Consider the following 14976-nt stretch of genomic DNA (forward strand, 5'->3'; position numbering starts at 1 on the left):
AATCAAGATGCACAGAAGTCAAAGGAGGCTAAGAAGCTGTATTCCATGTTTTCTCTTCTTTGGAATACTGATGCATCCATGATCTCATTAGTAAGGGAATTCCATCAATGCAACTTACTGTTCAGACCTTCATATCCTTATTCTTATCCACGTCTTTCCATAAACACAGCTTTCTTCTATTTTTTTCATTAATTTGTTGTCATTGAGACTGAGGCAACACCATGGCTGTGTATCTGTTATCCTTAATAAATAACCAGCATTTATACAGCACTTGAAGGTTTGCAAAGTGCATTACAAATATCTCATTTTGTCTTCACAACAACTGTACTATTATTATCTCCATGTTACAGATAAGGAAACTAAGGAAGAAAGAGGCTAATTGACTTGCCTAGGGTCACACAACTAGTAAGCACCTGAAACTGTATTTGAATTTGTCTTTTTAATTCCAGGCCTACCACTCTAACCACTGCACTACCTAGCTGCCTACAGCCTTCACTCTAGATCAGTAGTATCACACTCAAAAAGAAATGGGAGCCATTAAATCCTTATGGGCCACATATTGACTTAGAAAAACCACATGTGTTTGTGTGTTTCTTTTTTATTAATACATTAACCCATGGAAATCTTATAGTAAGTACATTTTAATCTGGTTTGGGCCACACTCGGGAGTGTTACGGGTCGCCATGTGTTTGACACCTCTGCTTTAAATGACCTGTTACTCTAAATGACCATCCCACCTTCTATTCCAGTCACATCCCATTCCAGTCTTCTGATTTCGATTATGAGAAGTTGAACATAGATTGAGATTCTCAATTTTAAAAAAAATTATGGATGCAACTCAGTTCCAATGATAATAATCACTCACTGACCACCGGACAAAGGTCACAAATTAATAGCACTAACTATTAAATTAATGTTTACAAATGGTATGATTCTTAGCTCTCGCTGCCTGTTTTTTATTTCACTAAGTCACCATCAGGAAGGAAATCGTAATAAATCATAGCTAGCATTTCTTACTATGTGCCAGGCACTGTGCTAAACACTTTACAAATATTATCTCAACTCATCCTCTTAACAATCCTGAGAGGTAGGTACCATTATTATCATCATGTTACAATTGATGAAACTGAGGCAGACAATCCATCTTGTTGTCATTGTTGTTCTCTCTTTGTTTTGGAAGAAGACCAATGACTTCAGGAGTGGTGTCTTGATTTGCTTGTGAATTGGATTTGAGTGAGGCAGAGTTGCACAAAGTGGTCAGCCTCACTCTGTCTTCCAGAGTCATTAAAGTCCAGGGACGAGACAAAAGTCAGGACAACTAGCAATGGCTCAGTATACAGTGGGTGCCCTTGGTATCTTTGATGTCTGACCAAGCTCTAAGCCCTCCACAGTGCCTGTTTCAGGCATCTTCAGGGCCATTGGAACAAATTGTTCTCATCTGCCCATTCCTTCAGGGAAGTCAAGTCTTCACATGCTTGCAGTAGAGATCCCTCTAACTCAACAAGGTATCTGAGGCCCATTGATTACCCTCAATTTGGTTTAGCCCAGCTTCCAAGATGGTTTTACTGGGGTATGACCACTGTGCATGCTAGAGCTTTTTGGAGTCACAGGTGAGAGCTGGGTGTAAATAAACAGTGAAGGTGGATGAGTATCCCTGAAAAGGGCTCAGCAAACCACCAGAGCAGAGGTGCTAGTGCTTCCTGAATACCTCATACACCCCAAATAGTCCATCAGCAACTTACTGAAGGATACACAGCTATCCAAAACTGAATTTGAACTCAGGTCTTCCTGACTCTTGACCCAGCAATCTATCTGCTCTACCACATAACTACCTATAGAAGAGAGTTGTACAGAACTGAGCACCATTTTGTATTTTTATCTGTTTATGGTGAGAGAGAGAGAGAGAGAGAGAGAAAGAGAGAGAGAGAGGAAGAGGGAGAGAGAGAGAGAGAGAGAAGCTCATCATCAACAACTGTCTGGTGATGAACCCTTTGCTAAGGTAGGAAGCATTGTCCAGTGGAAAGAGTGCTGGATTTGGAGTCAGAGGGTTTGGGGTTCAAATTCCCACTGTGTTGCTTAGTACTATTGTCAAGTAACAGTGTCTCCAGGTCTCAGCTTCCTCATCTATGAAATCAGACTGTTAAACTAAATGAATTCTAAAGACTTCCTTCTAATTCTAAACCTACGATCCAACAGTACTCTTCTTAATTAACTAAACTAGTCCTCAAATGGCAAATACAACCTGTCACCAAGATGAGTCTCAAAGCTTTCCCACTTTGGTCAAACCTGCCAAAGCTTTTCTGTCATAGACTTCAAGAGGTTATGGTCACACACACACACACACACACACACACACACACATACATACACACACACATACACACACACACACACACACACACACACACACACACACACACACACACACACACACACACACCCCAAGTATGAAGAGACATCAGAGTAGGGCGTTTGTGGAAGCTGAAAGAGATCCAAGGCAGAGCCATAACAAGAAAGTCCCTTACCCGGCAAAAGCACCATAAAGCAGATACTCAGGCAGCATAAAAGATAGTTTCATGAAAAGACCTCCTCAAATGCAAATTCAACTGTGGGAAAGAAAATGACCCATGGATATCTAGGATGCCAACAAGAGGGAGTAGAATGAAAATGGCATAGGCAGCAGCTCACTTGGACCACTGGGCAAAGAAGAGTTGGTTGTTTTCTATTTTACCTAATGATTTTGTGCTAACCAGGTGCTTAGCTTCTCTCTGCTGATGGAAGACAGTGCTATATACTCCCTCTAAAATTCAGTGCCCTAGAGCAATGCCCTTGTTGTACCACTATCTTTATGGTTTTGATAAAAATAAATAAGATCCTTAAATAAGCCCCTGCCCTTGAAGCACTTACAGTCTAGCAATATCATATTCATCTTTATTTCCCCCAAAATGCAACTAGGACACTGTCTTGCACAATAATATCACAATAAATCAACTCATTGACTGTTAAAGTCTTTAGTTTCAAGTTCTTTCTTCAAGTATATTTGGATTTGGGAGAGGAGGGGGAAGAAGGAGAGAACTCAGAAATAATAAGAATCTGAAAAGGGATAAGAAAGGGCCAACTTGAAATGACACACAGAGATTAGTGGCAGGGAAGATCAACTTATTATGTTTCAGTTTTGAGAACTGCTCTCTCTGAGCTTTGGCTTCCAAATCCCAAACTTTCCTAGTACAATAAACTAGTTCAGGGGTATAAAACTCGTCTCGTTTATATTAGAAGGCAGTTAAAATTGGTCAAGAGAAATACTCTTCTTACATACAAACACACATACTGCCCTCCTTTCTCTAGAAATGCAGTCTGAAGGAAAGAGCACTGGATTTGTCTTCAGAGAGCATCTTTACTCCTCCTAATCTATGAGCAGGTAAAGTCTATAAGCCTCAGTTTCCTCAAATTTAAGATTACATCGGTTGGACTAAATGACCTTTGAAGTTCTTTTCAGTTCTGAATGTGTGATCCCGATTCCTGGGGAGGTGAAAAGGGGAGAGGAAAAGGAACATGTGTTTGTTCCTCTGTGCTCCCAAGATTCACTTATCTATATAGATAACACTAACCTATTTGATGGGCCCTAAAAACACTTTCTCTATTAAAAGTCTAACCTAGTAACCATAAAACCCACCTGCTCCTGTTAGGAAGGAGAATATCCTATGAGATTTACAGCTGGCTGTCTCACGTAAAATGTGTAAGATGGAGCTTTCTCCCAGACTTCCTGGCTGGTTTCCAGACTTGTCTAAGTCATGCTCATACAAATCTCCAGGCTTTCTTTCTGGGTCCTGAGCTAAACACACACACACACACACACACACACACACACACACACTCAGCAAGGATTAACTCAACCTTCCCAAGGCAGGGGATACCTATAACTTCTATATCTATGTACATCAAATGGATTGACCATTTTGCCTTTTTTTAAAATAAAATCTTAATTTCATAGTTCTTTTGTTTTTATATGAGGTTTATATACAAATACATCACTCTCTCTTCCTATAGCCACCTAGCCATCCTTTACAATAAAGATTTTAAAAGAAAATTTAAGCAAAAAAAGCAGTTCAACAAAATAAAACACATCAAGGAAATATTACCACATATGCAACATTCCACATCCGCAGTCCCCCACCTCTGAGGGTAGATATGTTTTCATAACTCTTCGCCAAGGCCAAGCTTGGTCATCAAAATTACACAGCATTCAGTTCCAGTTTTTGTGGTTTAACTATTTGGAATAAACTAGCCTCTAACTAATCAGTCACCTCTTACTAACAAGTATTGGTCTGTATTAACCCATCAATTTAGCTCAGATAATCAAACTATCTTTCACTATAGAGTCTGTTCACATTTGGTTAGGGATTTGATCCAAAGTGATTTGCATGTCCCTACAATTGTGGTGAAACATAATGAAAACATTCCACATTGTTAGTCTCCAGGATATGGTGGAGCACTGGAAAAATCAGAATTCGGGAAAGGGTGGGGGTGTAGGGAGGGTGCAGGGTGGCAGACACTTTGAATGAATTGAAAAGAAAATACTTTTAGAGCCTTCTTTCAGAAGTTCAATCCAGTTCCAACTTTCCTTAAGGTTGGAAAAAGTTAAGCAAACTAGGACTATCAGACTGGTGTTTATAAAAGGTTTTTCTCTTTAATTATTGTTTTTGTTTCATGAAAGAAAAGTCTCGTAAAATAAAAGCTCATTTTCAGTTCAATGAGGCAGCAGAAATACTGAAACACCACAGGAAAGACTAGCCTGACTTTAGCCAGCCAGGAAGTACTAAAGACTTTTAAAATATATGTGTATATGTATGTCTTTCCTAATCTCTGATCCAAAGTGCTCTAAATATTTGTGGGACCCTTTAGAATCATCTCTGAACTTGTGAGATTCTCTCTTCTCTGGCAAGCAGTCCAGACGAGTGGTTTCCCAAGAAGCCAAATACTAGCTAATGTGAACAACTGGAAAGCTGTCTATTTTACTATGGTAGATAACCATCTGCAGCCATTCTCACTGAAATTATAAACCAATATTTTTAATACTAGTGGCAATCTCTCTTCAAGGACACAGAGAAGAAAAAATCAAAACCCTCAACTACTGTTCTCTTCCATATTTCAGCTATATAGCATAGATCATGGGGCTAAAAAGAACCTTAATAGACTATCAAATCTAATCCCCTACCTCTGATGGACTTAATACTTCAAATAAAAAAAAAAACAGCATCCGTACTTTCATTCATTCAGTTCAACTCCACAAACATTTACTGAGCCTCATTGAGTTGCCTAGCATTTTTCAAGACATTTTATGAGGTACTAAATATTTTTCAAACATAATCCCTGCCCACAGTAAGTTTTCAATTTTATTGAAAAGACAAGAAAAAACATACATGGAATGATATAATTAGAGAACAAATACCAAGCAGTATGATTAGTGGCTCAGTTATGTATTATAGACAGTGTTATCAAGGGCCATCAAAGGAGAGAGAATATAAATTGAAAGAAAGCTGTGGAGAAAGGCTTCATGGGAGGAGTGAGATTTTAGTTGGGTCTTGAAGGGTTCTCCTCCCAAAACTGAAAGGACTAGAGAAATCAGTTAGTCCAGGGATGGGGAACCTGTGGGCTTCAGGTCACGTGTGGCCCTCTAAGCCCTTTGCAAAGGGTCACATGTGACTTGGAGGCCACAGATTCCCCACTGATCTAGTCTAACCACTTATCTGACATGCAAATTGCCTCTCAAATATCCCTGGGAAATAGTTACCTAGCCTCCTGCCTCAATTGTTCAAATCCGTGTTCCATGTCCTCAACTAGATTGATAACTCCTTAAAGACAATAACCAAGCCTTATATTTCTTAGTTTCTCACATAGAACCTAGCCTTTTACATTATTTGTAGTTGGTGCTGTAGAAATTGTATTGGCAATAATCATCATCATAATAAATAATCCTTTATTTCCCAGAGCTAATGAAAAGCCAGTGCTAATGAGCTTACATCATGCACTGTTCCCCATCGATTCATTTCAAGTAGCTCAATTGCCATGCATAGTCTTATAACCTCTCATTACAACCTACTCCCAGGTTCTGTTGAGCCCATATCAATGACTGAATATCCACTTAACCTCAAGATGGTCTAAGTTAAAGCAAGGAAACATCATGGTGCTCTTTATTAAAAAAAATAACATAACATAAAGATATACAAAATATAAAAGCATTTGACATAAAACTATCACCCTAACTTGGTAATTTCCAGAAATCCCCAAATAGCTAAAACCCCAAGGAAAGGTTTCCATGAGCCAACTATATTCACTGTTCTAATGAACTTAACTCAGTTAATTTTTTTTAATCAAAACTGTCAAGATCTTTCAGCACAACAGAATATAAATCATCAGTCCACTTTGAGTGGATGCTAGCCAGGAAGTTTGAAACCTGAAATCTGTTTTTCTCTAGCGTACTAATGTTTGGGGCAGCTAGGTGGAGCAGTGAATAGACTGCCAGGCCTAAAGTCAGGAAGACTCATCATCCTGAGCTCAAATCTGACCTCAGACACTTACTAGCTTTTTCACTCTGGGCAAGTCACTTAACCCTGTTTGCCTCAGTTTCCTCAACTGGAAAATAAACTGGAGAAGGAAATAGCCAATCACTCCAGTATCTTTGCCAAGAAAACCCCAAACAGGGTCACAAGGAGTTGGCCACTATTGAAAAGACTGAATAGTAATGTTTGGAGAAACTGACAAGTGGATAGATCGAGGCCTGCCCCATTATGATTTCATCAGGGAATGAGAGACCAGTGACCTAAGAAGAATATTATGGCTTGTAACACCAGCCCTAACACTCTGATGGCCTACACAGTCAAAAGAGAGACTTGGTCATGGGAGATGGGTCTTTGAAACATCAATCCAAAGGAAAAACTTGGGTAAACACTTGGATTGATTTTAGTCTACACAACGCTAAATAAAACAATTTAACTCATTTCCTCCTTTAGATGGACCTATTGTTTTGACAAGTACATGCAGACTACTAGATCCAAAAGCCATCCCAACCCATTGCTTTATCTTCAGAGAACTCTGGGCCAATTTCCAGATAAATCTCATTTCTTTAAGGGAAGCATAAGGGGAGTGTAGACAGTGCTCCAATTTCACACTCGTTTCTCAATACAGCTTTTCTTGGCCAGTGTAGATAGACACATCTCCTTATTCCTACATTTACAGCAACTTAGCTTTCTGCCAAAGGTACAGTGTTTTATGTCGGATTTCCAGGAATAGTGAAGTCACAGATTTTATGCAGACACGTCCGAGTATGAAACAGCGAAGTGGGGAGGGGGGAGGGAGAGAGACCTCTGGTCTCAGGGTATTAGGGAGGTTACAGGTGTTTGGGGTGCATTTTAATAATGGCAGGGAAAAAAAAGCCATCGGACCGAACCCCGTCGGCATCACTCTTTGCTTCTACAAACAAATTTCAGGGGCTATAACTTCTTAAAAAAACTAGTTAGCATATTAGTTTTCCACGAGAGCCTCGGCACCAACAACAAGAAATGTGAATTCGACAACATGGGCCGGGGTTCCTCTCCCCCCAGGGAACTGTTAAACACACACACATGGCTAATTGTACGTCGTGGCATGATGAGGTGAGCTTTAGAAACTGCAAAGTTTTCCACTCCCCGCATCTGCAGGTGGTGTCTGATGCCATGTATAGAATAACTCCTGTGGCTACAGAATTCCCAGGACCATGTCATGATTCATTCATGCTCAGACATTCTGGAATCAACGTGCTTGAGGCTGGCCAGAACAAAGTGTATGGGTAGGTGAGAAGGTTTGGGGTTATTTTTTTTTCCCAGGGTTTGGGTTGGGTTTTTTCTTTTTCTTTTTTGGTCTTGAGGCCAAAAATATTCTCCACATATTTTTCATTTTTCCAAATATCAATTTACCTTTTATTCCTCCTCTGAAGGACTGAGTAATAATACTTATGTCTGGTCCTGAAAATTTCCAACTGAAATAAATTAGCCTAAATGCTTAACAAGAGCTGCCCAGAACAATAGCCAGGAGACCATTTGGCACTCCGAAAGAAAGGAGTTGGGTGTCTAGGCACCATAAGTCTAGGAGTATATTAAAGACCTGTACCACAAGCGCTGGTATGAAATGTGCTATCCAGGCAGCAGTACGGCTCATAAATTTAACATTTTTTTTTTTTGCAATCCACGGGTCACTTAATTCTTTGGCCCTTTGCTTTAATGGCACACACAGAAGGATATTTTTGGTGTGACCTTCATGTGTACAAGGTGGATGGTAAGTCTATATATGTGGATCATTTCCCCCCCCGGATCTGTGATGGCATTAGACTAGGGAACTCCCTTTGGGGAAATTCCTTTTACCAGGGGTGGGGAACTTGCAGTCTCGAGGCCACATGTGGCTTCTAGATCCTTGGGTGCGGCCTTTTGACTGACTCCAAGTTTTGCAGAACAAATCCTTTTATTAAGGGGATTTGTTCTGTGTAGTTTGGATTCAGTCAAAGGGCTGCACTGGAGGAACTTGAGGGCCACATGTGGCCTTGAGGCCGCAGATTTCCCTGTCTTGCCTTTTACCAGTACAGATTACCAGCTGTTATGCACCTTAGAGAGATGCTTAGAGCACTGAGATTAAATGAACTTGTTCAGGGTCCCACAGTCACTATGTGCCAGATCCCCCAGCTCCCTATCATCTGAGTTGGAATTCTGCCTGTTACTCACTACCTGTATATGATCTATAGTAGAGAACACTAGATTTGGAAGGAGAGGCTATGCATTTGAGTAGTCTCTGCTATTTTTTTTTTTTGCCAGCATAACTTCGAACAAAATCTCTCTCAGTCTCAATGTCTTCATCTGTTTTGACTAGATGATCTATTAGGCTCCTTCTAGATCTAAAGTTATGATCCAATGATAATCCCACTCCAGAACTCAGTTTCCATCTTTGTAAAATGAATTAGATGGAGCTCTAAGGTCCTCTGACTTTAATGATCCTTAGGAGAATGAAGGACTGGGCAGGCAGAACTGAATTTCTAAGACCAGTGGCCTCTTTTCCTTCTGTGTGTCTTGTTCATGCTATTTAGCCTGTATATGATGTCCTTCCCCTCTCTTCCTCCATGGGAGGAGTCTTCAAAGTGTTGCTTGGATAGTGGAAATTCATTTCTTTAGCTTGAACTAAGAGATTCTTATGAAAAGTCATATTGTCCTGGGAAGGGTAATATAATTAAGGTTATTTTTGTTGTTCATTGGTTTCAGTCACTCTTGATGACCACATCTGGGGTTTTCTTAGCAAAGATGTTGGAATGATTTGCCATTTCTTTCTCCAGTTCATTTTACAGATGAGGAAACTGACACAAACAGGGTTAAGTGACTTGCCCAGGGTCACACTAGTAGGAAGTAACTGAGGTCAGATTTGAACTCAGGAAGATGAGTCTTTCTGATTTCAGGCCTGGCACTTTATCCACAGTATAGTGCCACCTAGCTAACTAATTAAGGTTTCTTATGCCTATTAAATAGAGATTCTAAGGGTAAGTTTTGATGGAAGAAAGTAGGAAGAGATAGCATGAGGGACCTGGACATCTGAGATAAATAAACTCATTGTAGAAGAGAAAGGGGTAAGAAGAAAGAAGAAAGGAAAAAACCCTGGGTTCATTTTTAAGACTATCCTTAGCTCAGGATTAATTATTCAGCACAATAGTCAGGGATAATCATATTAAAAACAAGAATAATAGTATTAATAATAATGGCTAATATATTTTAAAGTTTATTAAGTGGCATATATTCTTTGGTGCTCATAACACCTCAGTGAGGTATTATTACTATTACTAACATATTAATATAATATATTAATGCTATTATTGTCCCCATTTTTCAGATGAGGAAATAGATTTCATGTTAGGCTCTAACCTATCTTTTATTTCAGTATTAAAGACAACTTAGCAGGTGAAACTACTATGGCTCAAAATGAAGATCTATCACAGCACAAACTAAGCCTGCAGAGCATTGGCCCCCAGCCCAGGGCAAGTGCTGAATCCACATAGTTGTCTCAAACATGCCTGGGGTCACATAAACACACCACAGGTGCATGTTTTAGTGATGGTGCTTCCTGACAGCTTTGGTCCTTTTGTTCCACAGAACTGGGCTTCCAGTAAAGGGAGTGCAGCAATGAGTGACTCCTCTCTTTACAACCAGAGCTTTTATTCATGAGCAGAGTAGACGGTGGACTGCATTCTATGATTTAAACGTGCCAAAAAAGGCAAAGAATACATCTCCTCTATCATGCTATCATCGAAAATTTGAGTTCCCCAAGGTGGAAAAATGGCGGCTGGTTGATGAGGCAGGTTAGGTGCATTTGCAGGTGGTAAAATGGCGTCTCTCAATGAGTGCTGATAGACAGATCGCTGCCAACATGAAGATAGATCTTTGGTAATATGCTCTTAAAGCTCAGTCTTCAATTTTATTCAGCAATTTTATTTTACATCAGGAATTTGGATAAAAATATAATAGATATAAAAGGATCAAGGGCCCATGAGGATCTCAAAAGACTAAAATGATGTGCAAAAATGAACAAGACGAAATCACATAAGAATGAATGTAAATCTCTCAGCTCAGGGTGAAAAAAACTACAAAAGTACAAGAGACTTCAGAGTCTTAGTGGAATGCCAATACAACATGTCAGCAGGGCCATATGGCAGCCAAAGGAACAAATGTGATCTTACATCACATTAATGGAAGCATAGCATATAGAACAAAGAAGCAAAAGCTTCACCATGCTCTGCCCTGGTTTGACCACATCTAAGGTATTATGTACAGTTCTGAATACCACATTTTGGGAGGAAAGTTGACAAATGGAAGTATATTTAGAGGAAGGTGAGTGGCTCACTAGGAGGTATTGCAACTGAGGCAAAAAGAGCAGTGTCACAAAATCACCTAATATGAAAATCAGTTACAGAAACTAGAGTGGTTCAGGCTCAAAAAGAGAAGGTCCAGTGGGGATACAAGATCATTGTTGTCAAATATCTGAAGGGCTCTCATATGGAAAAGAGATTAGACTTATTTAGTGTGACTTCAGAGGGTTGAATAATGGAAAGACAGTTGGGTTTAGAGTCAAGGGACCCAAGTTCAAATCCCAGTTTTGCCATTTACTGTGACTAGGGCAAGTCAATTAAAGTCTCTGGGCCTCAGTGTCTTCATCTCTAAAATGAGAGGATTAGAGATAACCTCAAATATTCCTTCCAGATCTAGAGATTTGATCCAAAGAAATAGACCAATGAGTAGAAGGTTCAGAGTGAGACATTTTGGCTCTAAATAAGGAAGAACTGCCTGACAATTAGAGCTGTTGAAAAATGGAATGGACTGACTTGGGAAATAGTTTTCCAGCCACTCAAGATGTTTGAGTGGAGAGGTTAGAGAACCACTGTTCAAAAATGTTGTAGAAAGGGTCCAAGATGGTAGAGTTCAGACAGCAGCTCAGCTAAACTCTCCCAAAAAACTTTAAAATAACACCTCAGAATGAATTCTGAAGTGGCAGAGAAAACAAAATGACCTCTGTAGTGTGAAACATTCTTCCAACTCAAGACAACTTAGGAATCATTAAGAGACATCTGTAATACCAAGGTGGAAGTCAGCCCAGAGCACAGCACATGTGATAGCAACACCAGAACCAGGCTTGGGAGACATCTGATAGCGATAGCAACAGCTTCAGGAACTCTCATCTGAGAGATGGTAAGGGGGTTGGGAAAGCTGGTCAGAAAGATATTACAGAGATCCTTTGCTAGTACTGGGTGTGAGACCTTATTACATTATCCATATATAGTTCTAGGCTGTAGCTCCAGGGTGAAGAGAAGTAGTACTAGTGCACTAGCACTTGTGGCCACAGGGGTGAAGGGGCCCTGGTCACACTTCCAGGGTGAAAAGTGCTTGTAGGCATTCACAGGAAAGCAGGGGCATTGGTTTCAAAGTAGATAGGAAAGTTATAACTTGTGGTTACAGGAAAGCAAGGGACCTGGTCCCAGTTCCAGGGCCAAGAGCAGTGTTAGCACTTGAAATTGTAGGGGAAAGATCATTGTTCCTGGGTAAAGACCAGAGCACAAGGCAGCAGAGCAGTGACCACACATCTCCTTGGATCATACCAACTTGGAAGCACCAAAAACTTATATACCTCCCTGCTCCCAAAACTAGCTCTGAAAACAGCAGCACAAAAACCTGAAGCTTGAGACAGATTCCTCCCCACCCCTCTACCCTGGGAGTAGAGCCCAACTTTAACATTAAGTTAAAATTTTTTTTAAGCAGTCTGAAAAAAATGAGCAAACAACAAAGAAAGAACATGACCATTAAAAGCTTCTGTTGTGACAGGGAAGAAGACACAAACTCAGAAGAAGGCGTCAATGTCAAAACAGCTATAAGTGCAACTTCAAAGAAGAAATATGAATTGGATAGAAGCCTAACAAGAATTCCTAGAAGAGCTCAAAAATGATTTTAAAAATCAGATAAAAGAGGTAGAGGAAACATTGAAGAGAGAAATGAGAATGATGCAAGAAAATTATGAAAAGAGAGTCAACAACTTGGCAAGGTAAAAGAGTCACAAAAAAATACTGAAGACAACAACACCTTCAAAAAAAAAAGAATTGGTCAAATAGTATAAAGGAGGCACAGAAATCCATTGAAGAGAAGAATTACTTAAAAAGCAGAATTGGCCAAATGCAAAAAGAGGTACAAAAGCTCATGGAAGAAAATAATTTCTTGAAAAATTAGAATTGGACAAATGGAAACTAATGACTCTATGAGACATCAAGAAACAAAAGAATGACAAAATAGAAGAAACAAGTTAAGGAGGTGAACGTAATTTTAGAAAAGCTAGATATGATAGACTTTTGGAGAAAATTGAATGGGAATAGAAAGGAGCATACCTTTTTCCTAGCTGTACACAGAACCTTCACAAAAATTCAGCCTGTAGAGGTTCAGCAGTGGAGAAGCTTCCTCCACATGAGGGGCCCTAACATGGCTCTGTCCTTTCCCAGGTGGCAGGCACAGGACTAGGCCTGACCAGAGGTCTACACAGCAGTCCCTCCTCTGCCTTCTCCTTCAAGTACCTGAATGTGAAGGAACCCACCATGGACATGAAGTCTGTGACTGACCATACAGCCCAAACCCTGCTGTAGACAGATCCCTTCTGAGGCTTGGGGATGACTCTGAATTCCCTGTTCTGGGAGCCCAAGTCCATCAATTATCCCTCTGAGAAGAGCCTTCTGAGCCCTTGCTTCCATGGAGAGCATGCCTTGAGGCGCTACCCTTCAGAGGAGGAGTGGTATATCACCTGTGAGGCCAACTGCCCAGCCCAGGCCATCACCATCGAGGCTAAGCCCAGGGCAGATGGCAGCCACAGGACAACCTGCTACGATCGACAAGACCAAGTGCATCTACTGTGACTTCTGCAGGCAGCCTGCCCCATGGATGCCATCATGAAGGGCCCCAATTTTTAATTCTCCATAGACACCCATGAGGAGTTGCTTTACAACAAAAATAAGCTTCTGAATAATGGGGACAAGTAGGAGGCTGAGATTGTCACCAACATCCAGGTCAACTTCTTATACTGGTGAGGTCAGAGCTCAGTCCACCCCCTTTGCACCCAGTCCTGGCCAAGGGCAGCTGCCCCCAATCCTGTCTGGGCCTCCAGAATAAAACCTGTAAACCTGTAAAAAAAAATCCACTGTGTATTGGGTATAAAAACCTCACAAGTGAACACAGAAAAGCAGAAATATTAAATGCATCTTTTTTTAGACCATAATACTGCTGGGGATGGAAGCTCAATTCCATGTGGACAGTCTTGGGCGGGTAAAGGTGGGAACTTCTAAATCTTAGAGTTCTCACAAGACCCCCCAGGAAACGACTGGGAATTGAGGTGAACCGAGCTATCTCGTGTATTTCCGCCTCTTCCCGTGAGAAACGTGATGGGAGAGAGCTCTCCCCGCCCTCGAGATTGTCCCGGATCTGGGCACACCTAACAGCACGGTATTTAGATGCAAACTATGTGGCTGGAGAGCTTAAGTAGGATCAGGAAAGCCTGAAAGCTCTCTTGGGTGGAGGGGCCACGTGTGAGGACACAAGGCTCCGCTTTTCCTCTCTCCTCTCTCCCCTCCCCCTCTCTCCCCACTTATACTTCTACTTCCAGTCTCTTATTGTAAGATCTTTGCCTCCTTGGGAGATCTTTCTCTCTCCCTCCTAAGGAAGAATTCCCTGCACTTGTAACCAGAACCCTGAATAAAGCTCAACCCTTGTTCGACTCTGGAACGTCCTTTCTCTCATACGAGCATCCGGCTTGGCCAGCCGAAGACCTCGGGAGGTGAGGTAAGAAGACTCGGGTAGCCCACAGGCCTCTAGGCCTGGCATAATACAATAAAAAATTACATTCAATAAAAAGCTGTGAAAAGATAGGTTAAAAATTAATTGAAAACTAAATAATCAAATCCTAAAGAATGAGTGCGTCAAAGAATAAATTAGAGAAACAATAAAGAATTTCATTAAGAGGAATGACAACAATGAGAAAACATACCAAATTTGTGGGATTCAGCCAAAGAAACACTTAGGGGAAATTTTATACTTCTAAGTCAATAAAATAGAGAAAGAATATATTAATGAACTGAGTGTGTAAAATAAAAAAATAAGATTTGATTGTGCAAATACAAATTTTAAAACCTAGAAGAGGAAAAAAATTTTAAATGTTCAATTAAACATTAAATTAGAAATCCTGAAAATCAAAGGAAAGAGGAAAAACTGAGAAAGGAAACTACAGACCAATATTCCTAATGAATATTGATGCAAAAAAAAATTAAAATACTATCAAGGAGAACACAATAATATAACACAAAGATCATGCACTATAATCAGATGGGAATTATATCAGGAATGTATGCATGGGCTGGTTCAATATCAAGGAAATCATGAGCATAAT

At 40.4% G+C, this 14976-nt stretch overlaps 1 pseudogene; it reads left to right on the forward strand.

Annotated features, from left to right (window-relative positions):
* The first annotated feature begins 13010 nt into the window (after positions 1-13010).
* Positions 13011-13624, forward strand: LOC140517981 (NADH dehydrogenase [ubiquinone] iron-sulfur protein 8, mitochondrial pseudogene; annotated as a pseudogene).
* The last annotated feature ends 1352 nt before the right edge of the window (positions 13625-14976 follow it).

The sequence above is a fragment of the Notamacropus eugenii genome, chromosome 1 (assembly GCF_028372415.1).
Source record: "Notamacropus eugenii isolate mMacEug1 chromosome 1, mMacEug1.pri_v2, whole genome shotgun sequence".
NCBI classification, from domain to species: domain Eukaryota; kingdom Metazoa; phylum Chordata; class Mammalia; order Diprotodontia; family Macropodidae; genus Notamacropus; species Notamacropus eugenii.